Below are 13,096 nucleotides of genomic sequence, written 5' to 3'. Positions count from 1 at the left end.
TCTTTTTTTTTTTTTTAATATGAGTACTTGATTAAAATATATCTTCTCCCTTGAACAAGTCATTCTTGAAGATGTATTTTCCTATCAGAGGAAAAACACACTCTATCAGGAATTGCACTGTAATCCTAATAATTAAGGTAAAACCTTTGTAGATTTTGTTTTGTTGGGGTTCTTTCCTAAAATGAACCAGATAATTAATCGTGTTCTCCAGAGTGGAAAATTGGCCTGATTAGACCAAGGTCAAAATGTAATTCACTGCTAAGGTTAATTAATTCCAGTCCCCTGGCTAGATTAATGACTAATTTAGCCATCTAGTGGTCAACATTTGTGAAATTGTAGTTTGCAATTATATTACAGTAGGTGCACTAATTTAATATTGGTTTTCATGTCTAAGAGATAGAATGGTACATATGGCTTTTCTGTACTCATTGCATGCTGTAATCAATGCAAAGATTATCACAGGTTTACTTGGGATTAGAAAGGTATGTATGCACCTCTACCTCCATCCCACCTCTAAAGCAATGAGTTCCTTGTGGGCAAGGACCTTGTTTGAGTTACCACTCTATCCTCTGTGCATGTAGCACAGTGTTTGGACATAGATCTTCAACAAATTCTTGTTAAATAAATAGGAAAAATGGGCCACTATGTGAGTGAGGTCAGAGTCATACTTGAAGTTTTATGCTGAATGTTTTTCCAGGTAAAAAAGTAAAATAAAATAAAGAAAAACCCTGCCTTCTTAACCTGTATCTGTAAATTCTGATGTATCAGTAATCTGGTGTTCCATTTCCGATCTCTATCTCTCGCTTTCTTTTGAGTCTCTGATATTTCTCTTTCTGTTGATTCTTTAAACATTCCTGTCTTCAAACAAAAATCAGAGCACTCTTTTGTCTCATCCATTTTCATACTCTTTCACAGCCTTTATGGCTGGGCTTCTTGGAGGCATCGTATTCACTTAATGTCTCCTCCTTCTCATCTTCTGTGGCAACTACCCCTCATTCAGGGGCTTCTGGACTCCGTGGAACCGTTTTTGGCCAAGGTTCCAGAAGACCTTGAGACATAGAGGAGGAATCAACTGATGTCCTCCTCTATGTTCTCTTTCTTTACCTTTGGTTTCCAGGACACTGATACCACTCACTACTCTAATTTTCCTCCTACTAATCTGGCTAATTTTCAATCTTCTTGACAGAATTTTCACTACCTAAGTCTTGTGAGACCTAGGCTTTTCACATTACTCTCAAAATATTCACTGGGATGGGTGGGGTAGAGTGGGGTGGGGTTGGGGAATCCCCCATGGTTTTCCTTAGCTGTTACACACTGCTAATGACTATATCTATACAGCTCCCACTAAAAATCTCCCCTGAGCTTCAAGGGGAGCCACTTCTATTGGAATTTTCCATTGACATTTCCAGGGTAAAAAGCCCCAGATGTATCTCATCATTTCCTCACGATTAAACCTACTATCCTTCCTGTGTTCCACATCTCTGTGAGTGGTGCTATCATCTCTTCAGAGACCTAATTTAAAGTGAGGATTAACCTTCCCTTCATTAACCTTCAAACTAGTGGATTTTATACTCCTAATGTCTCTCCAAATCGTCTACTTCTTTCCATTCTTCCCACTAACTCCGTTAGATCAGAGCTGTGCCTGTCATCATTTCTTGCCTGAATTACTGCAATGGCCTTCCAGCTGGTTCTCTCCAATCATTTTCCGTACCAATCTAAATGCAAAGCTGATTGTATCACTTCACTCCTCCAAGCCCTTCGGTAGTTCTGTTGTTGCCCTAAGTGTAAAGATGAAATCCCTCAGGACCAATGTTACTGTTTTGGCTCCTGTTTACTGTGAAATCTGCTTCCAGGCAGGGCAGAGACTGTGTCTTATTAATTTTTATATCCTCAAAAATCTAGTTTAGTGACTTGTACTTAGTGCCCCAAAAATGTTTTCTCAGTACATAAGCAAACAGATGAAAATATAAATGTTATCATTTGCTTTAACACAAAGAAAAGTACCTTCTAAGATGACATAAATATAATTTATTTGCCAATTATCCATAGATTTTTTATAACTTGTTTTTCTTCACTTACGTTAAATATGATTGGCTCATTTTATTTTTTTATTATTTATGCCTACAGCACTTGGTCTTCCTAGGTGGTCTCCCATCCAAGTACTAACCAGGCCCAACCCTGCTTAGCTTCCGTGATCAGACATTGGGCTTATTCAGAGTGGCATAGCCATAAACCATGGATAGTGGGTCCACTGGGGCGTGAACTCAGGACTTTCTGCATGTAAAGCAGACATTCTAACCGCTACACTATGGAACCATGTCCTGATTGGTTCATTTTAATAATGCTGAGTTACTGGGGAAAATTTTCCTGGAAATCTTTTTGAATGGTTATAAATTAATTAATGTTGTAGTAAATATGATTTTAGTTGATATTTTTATACTTATTAAAAATTAAAAATTCATTAAAAATTAATAATCTATGTGTTATGACTCCCTATTAACCAAAATATTTATATTGTTAATGATATTATTAAAAGCATATGACTTACCCATTAGGTTATTTAATTTTCATAAAGATTCTATGATGTAGTATAATTACAATTCTTACCTTAAAAATGAAATCATCCTATTCCCTTTTCTTACATTACAGATTAATAGAATAGATCAGTTTGGGAGTTATTGACATAGATAATGTATTTTAAGGGCTAAGTGGCTCTGGCAGCATTCTATATTATAGCAGGACCATTTCAAAGTCATCCTGTTTGATGACATTTGAAGTTTAGTGACCCTTGTCCTTTTCATCGGTATCATTCATTAGGCACAAGCTGTCTGTCTTCCTGTCACAGACTTAAGTGATGTCCAATCAGACCTGTGTAGATTCTAATACTGCAGGGAAAATGTATTTCTATTTTGCTGAAAGGAACAGTATATACAAAGTGTGGTAAATTAGTGTATTTTCAAAAATGCATATAGACCACATATATATTTATATGTTTAAAGAGACTTTCATAGAACTGCTGCAAACATAAAAACATGCTTGCATTTTCTCCTTTACTGGGTGAATGAGCTGTGAAAGAATGATCAGAAAAGGAGAAAGGTAGAAAATGAAGCTAAAATATAATTCAGAAAAGCCTCCTTAGTACAATGACTTATGTTGCCATCAAAAAAGTAGCATCCTGTCTCTCACCTGTAGTGAGTCAGTCATTTTACATAGCTATGTAGTGTTTTGTTCTTGTCTTGAGAGATTAAAAGAAGATATTAACCATTGTTTCTCTGTGCAAGCATATGTAGTAATTGCTAATATTCCCAGGTAAAATGAAAGGAATAGTGATTTATCACCAAACCTTTCAAATACCATCTATGCCAACATATACCAATGCTGTTGGGGATTGTCTAGGATATTCCGCTGAGGAAACACTTAAAAGTCTAGAGGTCTTACTACCTCTAAAGAAACATCAGCTCGTATCATTCTCTGCCATTTGCAATGAATAGATCTAATGCCTCTTGGATTTAAACTAAAGACTCCACCAAAAAGGGTGATTAAGCAATCTCCTTTGATGACTCTAACATTTAATAATGAAAAGAGTTAATGCATACCTGGCTCAAGCCTATAACACTATAATGTTGGTCCATCTTTTTTCTTCTATACTTAGGAATTATGAAGAACAGATGTTTATTATCTCTACAAGCTGCTCATGATTAATGCTATTAATAACTCACCCCTCAGTGTAAAACACCCTGCCATCTGCAGATCCACTGTCATCACAGGTCTAGAAAATCTGTGAGGTTTATGGTGATTTTAGTTCACTAAACAAAGTGTCTATAGTGTGCAATGTGGTCCCATCTCACTCTTGTGCCTCAGTGCTCAGGTGGAGAGAAATAGTGTCTACATTTAATCTCAAAAGTGTATTATTATAAATGAATTAAGATACATTATCCTTTTTGAATTTTATTCTTCTAAATTCTGGCCAATTTTTATTCTTCTTTAGAACTAATGCTGTGAACTCTGGCCTCAAGATCAAGAATTGTTATTCTACCTCTGCCACTGATGGACTGTGCAATGCCCACAAGTCTCTCCTGAGGTCAGTTGTCTTATGTGTAAATGAAAGAATTGAAGTGGATGAGACATTGTCTTTGCACGGCAGAGATGCCTGAAGAGCTTTTAATAGATTCTTAGGGTTCACCTATGTCGAGTGAATTAGTTTTCTGGGACTGGAATTAGGAATCAGAAATTTTCTATATTTCCTCAGGTCTTCTTTTAAGCTGTTATCCATCTTGGAGACATTGATTTAGATAAACTTTGTGTTCACTCCAGCTCTTCAATTTCATGTCTGTTCTCTTAAAGACTAGCACCCCCTTTGCAAGCAAAGTTTTCCATTCCTCTGACCTATATTCTTGAGTAGTGTCATGTGCATAATAAATATAGAGTCAGTCAGGGCAGTAAAAATGATATTTAAAAGCCTTTTATGTTTCATCTTTTCTGTTTTGTAGCCCAGCACATATGAGGCATTAATGATAACTCTTGAGTCCAATTTTTCAGTCAGTAGTGTCCCACCTCAACAAAAAGATACCCAAGTCACTCCAAGAACTGACCTCTGCTATACCTGCATCCTTATCTCTTCCTACTCTCTGCTTTGAACTTGATACTTCTATGATCACAGAGTCATTCTTCCACTCATTTACTCATTTATTGTTCCATGAATGCTTACCCGATACATTTAAACTACCCTGTACTTGATAGAGAAATAAATTCAATGGTGAATGTAACTAAAATGGTGTTAGCCCTTTGGGAGTCAACAGGATACAGAGAGATAATGAATTGATTTTTAAAATGTATGCCAAGTGATAGAAGTCATAGAGCATACCATAGGAACACATGGAAGAAATGATTAACCCAGTCTACATGGTTAGGAACAGTTTTTTACAGAAGTAAATTTTAAGCCCACACAGAACTGGTAAGAAAATTTAATTAAGCTGAAGGAGGTCATGTTCAAGTCTGATGAAAAACCACCTGTGAAGACTTGGAAGTTTTAATGGAGTAGAGCTGAAGTCAGATTGCAATAAATTAAGGAGTAGGTGGAAGGCCAAGAAGTATAGATACTGAATATTTTGTGTCTTTTCCTAGAAATCTTTCCTCTCTGCTCTGTTCCCCAGGGAAATAATAAATCTTCTCATAGCTCCCTGTGCATCAGCCTCAGAAATGCACTGACCACATTATACTGGCCAACTGCTATATGTATATCTTTCTCCACTACTAAACTGTGAGCTCTTTGAAGACAAAGACTACCTTATTCTTTGTATCTTCTACCTCTAACACAGTACAGTACATGTAGTAGGATGCAAAATTGCCTTTCTAGCTGAGCCAAATACATATCTACCTCTTTCTACACCTTGGCATCCCATTCCACCACTGCCCTTATACAGACTATCATCTCACATTTGATACTGCAGCATCTTCTTATTTGTTATCTTGACATTGAACTTGTCCTCCTACATGCTGTTCTTCACTTCATAGCCAAAATAATTTTGTAAAAAAAAAAAAAAAAGAAAAGATGAATATATCATTTCTTGTAAACCCTTCAGAAGTTAGAGGACAGAAATTTCCCACGTGGCTTTTCTCCCTTCAGGATATCCTTTCTGTATCTGGCTTCAGCATGTTTTTTATATTATGTTTTCCACAGCAAATAAAATAATACCTTCCCCTACGGTCATGCCACGCTGAAAAAGCCCAATGTCTGATCTTGGAAGCTAAGCAGGGTCAGGCCTGGTTAGTACTTGGATGGGAGACCACCTAGGGAGATCAGGTGCTGTAGGCATATAAATAAATAAATAAATAAATAAATAAATAAATAAATAAATAAATAAAAATAAAAATAATAATAATAAAGAATACCTTCCCTAAGACTGTGCTAAAGACTGAGAAAAAAGATTATCTCACAAGTAAAAACAAAGATGTAGAAGGGGCTCTAGTCACAGCACATTGAGACTCTTGCTTCACTTCTTTGTCATGATCTTGGCTCAACTCTACTCACTGTAATGTTTCATTCTCAATTTGGTAGCAAAGTGGCTACACTGATAGCTCCCAGTGTCAAATTCCAACTTGATAATGTCCAGATAGAAGAGAGACTTCAGTTCCTCTTATGATTTTCTTAACAAGGTAAAATGTTTCTGGGAAACCCTAGCAACCTACTCTCATGCTCATCATCTAAGAATGAGAAAATTGAAAGAGTTAGCATGATTGGCATGGCTTAATCAGGATGTACCTCCTGGTCTGGGGCTGGAAGCATCTCCTGAGCCACAAGAGTGAGGGGTGAATATGTGAATGGGATTAGGGCTCTGTTGGCTACCAGATGGAGACAATCGTTGCTGGGTTGGTGATAACTGCCCTCAATGCTTTCCTGATCCTCATATAACTCTCTTTCCCAGGAATAAACCCCTCTCAGTAACCCAAATATACCAGTACTGTCTGAAAGGTTTTCTCCCAACTGTTTGCCCTTCTTTACTTGACTATCTCTAGGCTCCTTGTGCCTTAGATGTCTACTTAGAAGTCACTTCTTACAGAACTTTCCTTGGTCCTCTAAATGATACCGTAGCAACATTAATTTATCCTATTGTAGCATATCTCAAAATATATGGCAATTTTTTTGTTCTCCTGTCTGTTCTGCTATGTTTTATCTTCCAAGAGGGCAGGGACTATGTCTTGCTTTTCTACCATATAAGGACAACAATGAGAAGGCTCCATCTCTGAACCAGAAAGACAGCCTTTATCAGAAACAATGCTTGTTTCTTGATCTTGGACTCCCTAGCCTCCAGAACTTTTATCTTACGGGGACTGACAGAGTCTGAAAATCCAATCTGTAGTCACTTTCCCCAATTCTGGATATATGGATCATGTGTACTCAATAACTGGAACAATCTTCATGTTGGTTCCCTGATCCATGGAGCAACAGCCATTATGGACTTCATGGTGCCTCACTATGTTGATGATATCATGCTGAGAGGATATATGCAGCTGGAAACAACAAACTCATTATACTTCAGGCTTGAAAATAAAGGAAGCAATACCTGACAGTACTAGGAGGAAAATTAGATGAATCTACAATGATTTCAAGATTTCAACACTGTTCTCTCAAAATTGATGAAAGTAGACAAAAAAGCAGTAGAAAAATACTTAAACAACACTAACAGCTAACTGGACCTTATTTACATTTATGAAACACTTCACCACTAACAGAAGAATATATGTTCTTTTCAAAAGTATACATAACATTAAACAAAGGAGGCCATGTGCTAAGCCATAAAACAAATCTCAATAAATATAAAATCATGCAGTGTATACAGCAGGTATTTCCTAAGCATGATTGAATTAAATCGAGAGAGAGAGAGAGAGAGAGAGAGAGAGACGGTCTGGGAAATGAGGTTCAAAGAAGTTATATACATTCGACATCAAATTTTAGGAATACATGTGATAAAAGTTTTTTAAATAATCTGTTCATTTTCACAAAAGTTACAATAAAAAAGATTAAATTGCAACAAAGGAAAGTTCCAGTCAAGGTGGCAAAGCAGGAAAATGCTGTGTTCGCCTCCTCTCATGACCACATCGAAATTACAATTAAACTACAGAACAACGGTCATTGAGAATCGCCTGAAATCTAGCTGACCAGAAGTCCCATAACTAAAGATATACAGGAGAAACCACCTTGAGACTGATAGGAGGGGCAGAGACACAGAATGGGCTGGTCCCACACTCATGTATAGCAGTTAAAAATTGCAAAGGATAACTTGGCTGTGAAGGTCTCTACTGGGGAGCAAGTGGTTCTAGCTCCACTCCAGGCTTCACAGCACAGGGTTCCAGTGTTGGGAAAAGAAGTTGCCCAACTTCTGGCTGTGAAAACCAGTGGAGATTGTGGCTGAGTGAGACAGAGTGTGGCTGGAGTATGAGATGATCCTCTTAAAGGCCCCACACACAGACTTACTCACTGACAGACTCACTTGCTCTGAGCTCCAGAATTGGGGCAGCAGCTTGAAAGGTGCCAGGGACATACAAGGAGTAACAATTGTCTGGTTTCAGGGCAAGGGCTGGAGGGAGTGCTTTCTCTCAGGCGAAAGTACAGGTAGAATCCATGTTCTTTGTTGAACCCACTCCTTTCTCAGGGTATAGATGCAGGTGGGCATCATATCTGATTCGATATCAACCTTACTAACACTCTTTGCTCTGCTCTGGTCATTCCCTGAGACCCTGCCCAACTGAACCTGCTGGCCCACCCAAGCTGCTTCTAGTGGCTTTTCCATACAAATAGCCTGCCTTGGCTCATGCTGCAGACTTTCCTAAAATTTGTAAGGACTCAAAAACCCCAAACAAGCAGAATATGGCCTTGGAGTGCCCCATACCTCTTGCTAAGCAGCCACAAGCCTGGCATTAGCAGCAGCCAGCCTCAATTGACAGCTTATCCTCTCCCAGGCACCTCCAACCCCAACACACATGGCAGCCATCTGCAGATCACTTGCAATGGAATATTACTCAACCATAGAAAAGAATGAAATCTTGCCATCTGCAACAACATAGATGGACCTAGAGGGTATTGTGCTGAGTGGAATAACTCAGAGAACGACAAATGTCATATGTAGAATCTAGAGAGCAGGATAAACAAACAAACAACAGAAACAAGCTCATAGATACAGAGAACATTTTGATGGTTGTCAATTGGGGGAGTAGGGGGATGGGTGAAGGATGAGGGGATTAAGAAGTTCAAATTGGTACTTACAAAATAGTAATAGAGTTGTTGAGTATAGCATGGGGGAATATAGTTAGTAGTATTGTAAAAACTATATATGGTGTCAAATGGGTACTGGTTTTATGGGGATGATCAGTGGTCATAAGTTATATAAATAAATGTCTAACCACTATGTTGTACACCTGAAACTAATATAATATTATATGTCAACTATAATTGAAAAAAAAATCAAAAATTTAAAAATAAATATCTGTTATCTTGTCAAGTTAGCATGTTAATTGTAGTTTTTCAGTTGATTCCTTTTGATCTATAAGGTATATAAGAATATCACTTATGAAGAATAAGAATCACTATTTGTTTCTAATATTCATACATCTATTTTTCTTATTATATTAGCCAGAACTTTCAAAGCAATATTAAATAATTATGGTGATACTAAGGACCATTACTGCATTTTTCATTTAAGACAAATGCCTCCTGTAGTTCATGGGTAAGTTATAACTGACTGATTTTAGTATATGTTGAAACTAGGTCAATTCTTATTTTTAAGCTTCCACATGTAAGGCAAGTGATTGGTCACAATGCCTACAATGGTGTTACCATTTTGTTAACTGCATTTCTATTTATCTGATAAAGGATTTATTTAAAGTACTAGTGAGGTAGAAAATGTAGGAATCGCAAAGGTCCTAGACAGATGACTATGGTCCCTTCATTATTATCATTATGACTTCGTAATGAGAATCTGCTCTGCTCAATTTTTCTATTATACTTTGAGTACAATTTGATTAGAAAGATAGACCATACCTAGTGAAAAAATAAAATCTAGTTAAAACCAATACTGATAACACCCATACCTTATGGCAAGACAAAAAAATTAGAAAATATTTCTAAAATATTAAAAGAAAAAAGTGCAAATTTTGTACATAATAATGAAAATTCAAAATGCAACATCACAGTAATGTTAGCAAATATTCATTTGTTTTTACATTTTTTCCCAATCAATATTGCATTCAGGACGCATAACAACACAATTCATGGCATTTTAGGTATTTACTTAGGTTTGGCAGAAGAAAGATAGGAGTGATTTTGCAATAAGATTTTATCACTTCTAACAAGAAGAGTTTCATTCCATTCTTTAGCTTGTTGAACCAAACGGGCTAAGATGTTTTAGAACAGAACTTACAAAATCAAGTTAGATTTTAATATGACTAGGCTTTGAGATGTATGACAAAAGAGAAAATTTTTGGAACAGTACTAGGGGAATGGGGGAAGATATGATATAAGGAAGAGCAGAACGCAGTGAAGAGTGGGTAGTCACTGGTCAGGGGACAGGCCCAAGGTCCCTGAATGCACAAGGGTTACACAAGAAAGGCAAAAGGTTAGTTTTCTTAAGAAAGTTGGCTACAGGGTGGCCAAGATGCAAAATTAGGCACAGCCTTTTTAAAAATGTCTTTTAATTTCTAAAATTAACAATTAAATGATTAATGGTGATTTTATTCCAAAACCCAAAATATAAATTCACCAAACCAGACCACAATTTTCTAGTATACATAACTATCATTGTCAGAGGTGGATCAAGATAACGTGGATATGTCTGCCATGCTGGGTCAGATTCTGAACAGATGAGAACATAATTGAATTACATTATTACTTTCTAATAGGAGGCCATGGAATGCGGTATTCATATATTAATAAAACAAAGCAAGGACATAGCGACACAAACAGGGAAGAGCCACATTTGTTCTCTGACTTCACATGACAACTATTATTCTAATATAAACATCGTATGCTAAAAATATAATTGGATAGAAACACTAATTTTAATCATGTTACATCCTAGGAGGTACTAATGAACATGGGCAGATTTTCTCTCTGAACTGGTCTTTATATCACTCCATTAAAATATGAAACTCACAAAAAGATATTATTTTCAAGCATAAATATAGTATAAAATACTACCCAGTTGTAAGAATGTGTTCTTGATATTGTCATTAAATATTTTTTCAAGGGGCCCAAATTTGTTGTTACTTTAGGAATAGGTAGAATGTAGCTCCATTTTTCAGATCTTTAATACAAAAGCAGTTATCATTTAAATTTTGAAAATATAAGTTTGTTTTGCCATGAGTTTTTATTTGGACTTCTACTTTGACACACTTTAAAGTTTTTAGGTCAACTAAAACTTAGGAGCTTTTAGTCTTTTAGGTTTCACAAAATTTGATGAGAATATACTCATCATTCATTTTGCTTGTAAAATAACCTCCTTTTTCCTCTTGTCCTCTTTTCTCACCTAAACGCATTTACTGAGCAGGTACCTCATTTTAAGACAAAGTTCTGGGCTCCGGAGAATATGATGACAACTAATAGTACATGGTACCTAGCTTTAAGAAGTTCAGCCTAGTAGGGATGCAGAAATTCACACTAGTAGGGATGCAGAAATTCACACATCTAATTACAACATAACCCAATAAGTTCAGTGATAAATGTATGTCTACACAGGGTGCTTTGGAGCATGAAGGAGAGTTTCCCCACTCAATCCGAAGAGCTCAGAAAGGCATAAAAAAAGGAGGTAGCTGGTTTAAGCTCTTTCTTAAAATTCTTTCTTGATACTATTCCTACAAAAACTAGAGGCTTAAGATTATCACCATTTTTAGATTTGACTATCAAATAATTTATAGTCCATAATATTAAGTCTGGTTGACTATAAAACTGTAAAAATAGGAAGTAACAGAAACCCAGTAATTATGTATTCATTTTCTGTAATATTCAACTCTGCCTAATAGTTACAATTTTTTCAACTGCCTGTACATGATAGTATCAATGAAACTAGAATTGTTTGATAGGTACTAAGGATCAGACTCTTCAAAACCATTTTTTAAACAAGACAATAATAGCATCCTCAAAAACATAGCAGATTGCTTTGTTTTGCATAAAATCAGGACAAAAAGGATGTTATTCTCTTTACCCTTCACTGAGCTCAAAAGGTGGAAATGTAGCCAAGATAATAAAATGAGCAGGAAGTCATTTTCCTGGGGACTTTTAAAAATATCATTGATTCTCTTTGATTTTTTACAATGATTATAAAATATTTACAAAGCTTGCTGTATCTAGCTATTTTAACTGACAGAATTTCTTTTTTACTGTAGTACATCACTGTAAAAATATCCTTCTTCCACCCCCCTCAATTTACAGTGGAAAATCCAAAGTATTTTACTCTTACTTAAGTTTTGAAATATATATGCGGTGCTCAATGGAAAGTCTATCCCATAAATAGCTTTTAGAGATTTGAACATCAAGCAGAATCACATTTGAAACATAGACAAAGTAAGAGCTAAAAGAATACAGTTTAGAATTGTAAAGGAAAATGTTAGCTGTTCTGAGGTCAGATTCCTTGCCTTAAGTTTCCTCAAAAGACTTAGATGCATTAAAGTATGCAGTGTGGTAACTGTGGTGATCCTCTTACTGCTTTTTCATTGTTCTCTTTTATGATTCATTTAAAATTTAGCTTGACTCTCTCCCATCCCAACATATTAGTTATTCATCATATACTGCTTAAGGGGAAAAAGGAGATTTAGGACAATAGAAAAGAAAACTAATTGCCAGTCAGTATGTTAAATGCTTTGTTATAGAATATGCAAGTTGTTATGGGAGTCTTGCAAAGGAAGTTGACTTATGCCTGAGGAAGTGAAAGGAGACTTCAGAAGTCACTTTTGAGCATAGCTTTATAAGATTTATCTGTGTTCACAGGAGGTTAAAAAGAGAAATAATGTACCAGAGAAAAACACACACATACCAACATATACAACAAGCCAGAACATGAAGTCCTTTGGGAGTTCTGAGGAGATGCTAAGTAGCTAGCTGTGTGAGTCTACAGTATAGATACCCAGAAAATGACCGAGGAGAAAGGAGAGGGGAAAGCTGTGGTTGGTCTCTGAAGGATCTTATATACCATGCCAAAGATTTGGGATTTTATCTTTTAGATTACCACTGCCCAATATGATAGCCACTAAATGAAACCAAAAATTCAGTTCCTCAGTTGCACTAGCCACATTTCTAGTGCTCAATAGCCACCTGTGGCTAGCAGCTACCATACTGGACAGCACAGATAGAGAATATTTCTTTATCATTAAAAGTACTGTTGGACAGTGCTGCCTTAAATAAGATGACACTACATAAAATTGCTAATTATAAAGTAAGAAATTGATACAATTAAAATTGTGCTTGATTTAAAAAGGTAAATTATATAATATGAAGGATTAGCTTAAAGGCAGTGGGACTGGAGGCAGAGGGCCAGTAAAAAGAAAACTGTGTAGTGACTGAAATAAAACTGTAGCTATGGGGAAGTGGACGAAGCTGCCTATTTCA

At 36.3% G+C, this 13,096-nt stretch overlaps 1 protein-coding gene across 18 annotated transcripts in view; it reads left to right on the top strand.

The window, feature by feature from the left end:
- Positions 1–13,096, top strand: part of DLGAP1 (DLG associated protein 1) — a 798,454-nt gene that overhangs the window by 224,319 nt on the left and 561,039 nt on the right. For 15 of the 18 annotated variants that reach the window (XR_003042561.1, XR_003042560.1, XR_003042559.1 and 12 more), the window contains one exon: positions 3,989–4,081. The exons of the other annotated variants lie outside the window; for them this stretch is intronic. The gene's annotated coding sequence lies outside the window, so the exon portion shown is untranslated. The remainder of the gene's footprint in view (positions 1–3,988; positions 4,082–13,096) is intronic. 18 annotated transcript variants of the gene reach the window in all.

Source organism: Pteropus alecto, unplaced genomic scaffold (genome assembly GCF_000325575.1).
Source record: "Pteropus alecto unplaced genomic scaffold, ASM32557v1 scaffold146, whole genome shotgun sequence".
Lineage (NCBI taxonomy): Eukaryota > Metazoa > Chordata > Mammalia > Chiroptera > Pteropodidae > Pteropus > Pteropus alecto.
The sequence above is the reverse complement of the archived record's forward strand: the minus strand, read 5'-3'. Positions and strand labels throughout refer to the sequence as shown.